The sequence below is a fragment of the Miscanthus floridulus genome, chromosome 14 (assembly GCF_019320115.1).
Source record: "Miscanthus floridulus cultivar M001 chromosome 14, ASM1932011v1, whole genome shotgun sequence".
Classification (NCBI taxonomy): domain Eukaryota; kingdom Viridiplantae; phylum Streptophyta; class Magnoliopsida; order Poales; family Poaceae; genus Miscanthus; species Miscanthus floridulus.
In genome coordinates, this window is record NC_089593.1 from 67,921,200 (window position 1) to 67,923,310 (window position 2,111).

The window sequence follows — 2,111 nt, forward strand, 5'->3', positions numbered from 1 at the left end:
AAGCAGCAGGGAACGGAGCAGAAATGCAGTGTTTCTCTGACTGCCGAAGTGATCTTGCTATGGAAACTGACTAGGAGTAGGAAGCATCAGGAGCACCTGCAATACTACTCTGCCAAATCACAGACATCCCCTCGGCACTCATTGGAGGTTCCAAGATGGCTAGCTTCAGAGGGCGCTGAAAGTATAACTGGAACAGTATGGTCTCTCGCCACCACGCATTCGTCCTAGCACCATGGTTCGTAGCGATTGTACATAAGGTCGATGACAATTTTGCTACCCTTAGTGTCCATTCACAATTCAGTGAATCATCTCTTAAAACCAAAGGTTCGCTAAGTGACTAAATGAGATAATTGTGATGTTATTTGTTTATTCTATAAAAAAATCTCCTTTTATATCCCTCTTTTTTTATCTTCAACTGAACAATTTTATGACTATATGTGTATATATAATTGTATATATCTTTACTTCATATATTTCTTTTCTCATTCAATGAATTTTATCGGCAGTCGGCGCTTACGTAGACACATCTCAGCTCTAGCTTAGGTAGCTTGCACTGGCAGCCTAGTAGCACTATTATATTACAGGCCAGTCTTGTCGTGTCTTGTCTGCAGATCGACCAAGGAAGCTACATCCCGGCTCTCCTGTGTAGTAGGTTTGGGACCTTAATTAAAGGAGTTTCATTTTCTTTTTCCCGATGTCTGAATCTTGGGGCCAACAGGGAAAAGTAATGTCGCAGCAGAAGACCACGTGGGCTCATCTAAAACCGGGAAGTCAGAGGCAGACATGTACATGCACCTGCCGTGGCCATCTGTTTTGTTAGATCCAATTCTGTAGAATGACCATCTAGCATCCTGTATTAACCTGAAACCCATCCAAACAAAGTGATTGAAAATTTACTCACATGCACTTCTTTATTTGAATTTGAGTGGATGCTACACTCCATGCAGTGTAGTAATATGAGCATAATCTAACTGGACTGATTACGCTGAATAACTGTGTTGAACAAATCAAATTAAATAGTACATGCTTGCATATAGTTTCCAGATCAACTTCGGTTAGCCTAGAACTTAATTTACATATTGGTTAGAAAAATAGCCCAACGAACCTGACCTAACAAGGCACCAGTTGTTTTGTGCTTGCAGGACCTCCAGAAGTGTCTGCTTGTACTGGAATTGATTTCACATTTACTGCCTGAATATATTTCAATGGATTGTTAGTTGGCGACTCATTCATGTGAGTGGTAAGCGCCTGACTATATTTCAATGAATTGTTTCGGTCTCTCTAGTCTAACCTGTGTATAAAACAGCAACGAATGGAGCTGGAAGCCAGTAGTGTTTCTGGCCGCCCAAGTGATGTTGCTATGGAATTTGTGTATAGGAGTAGGAGGCATCAGGAACACCTGCATTACAACCCTGTCAGGTGGAAGTAAGATATAAGCAAGGACTGGCACTAAATCCAAGACACCCCCTCGCCACTCCCAAGAGGTTCCGAGATGGCTAGCCTCAGATGGCGCTGAATTGCAGGACACGCGAGCATTATAGTGTCTCACCGTCACACATTCGTGCTAGCACCTCAGTTCATGGTGAGTGTTGAAGGTCAGCTATGTTTAAGCGAAGCTATCAGGCAACCAGATGCGTGGCACCAGGACCGAGGACATGTTCATTACACTGTGAATCACTCAGTGTGATAACAAAGGGACAGTGGAATAATCAAATTTAGCAAACTAATTTCTCACAAACATATCATCCAACACCTTGTGTGCATGAAGCCATGAACTAAACAGCCCCTGAAAATAAATCTGTGAAACCGCAAGCTGTCCAAACTTCCAACAACAATATACTTGCATCAATTAGTTCACTAGAACACCAATTCCCATAATCTCCAACTCAATATATCAAAGAACACACATATCCCTTTCACGCCAACAGATCCATACAAGCAACCGCTTCACAATATGGAGCAATATCAAGCAAGATGGTGACTTAATCAACACATATGGCAAAGAAAATACTAAATCAAGAGAGGACAACAAATGAGGGGAGGCTTCAAATCCCCCACGAATCTCTCTCTTTTAGTGGTGAATTTGGTGGATCAAAGCCCTCTCTCAACTC

At 42.2% G+C, this 2,111-nt stretch overlaps 1 long non-coding RNA gene across 1 annotated transcript; it reads right to left on the reverse strand.

Moving 5' to 3' along the window:
- Positions 1–391: 391 nt before the first annotated feature.
- On the reverse strand, positions 392–1,429 carry LOC136504491 (uncharacterized). Its single transcript, XR_010770893.1, has 3 exons — positions 1,292–1,429; positions 1,106–1,191; positions 392–861 (listed from the first exon to the last, which is right to left on the reverse strand). It is a non-coding gene; the product is annotated as an uncharacterized lncRNA (long non-coding RNA).
- Positions 1,430–2,111: the final 682 nt, after the last annotated feature.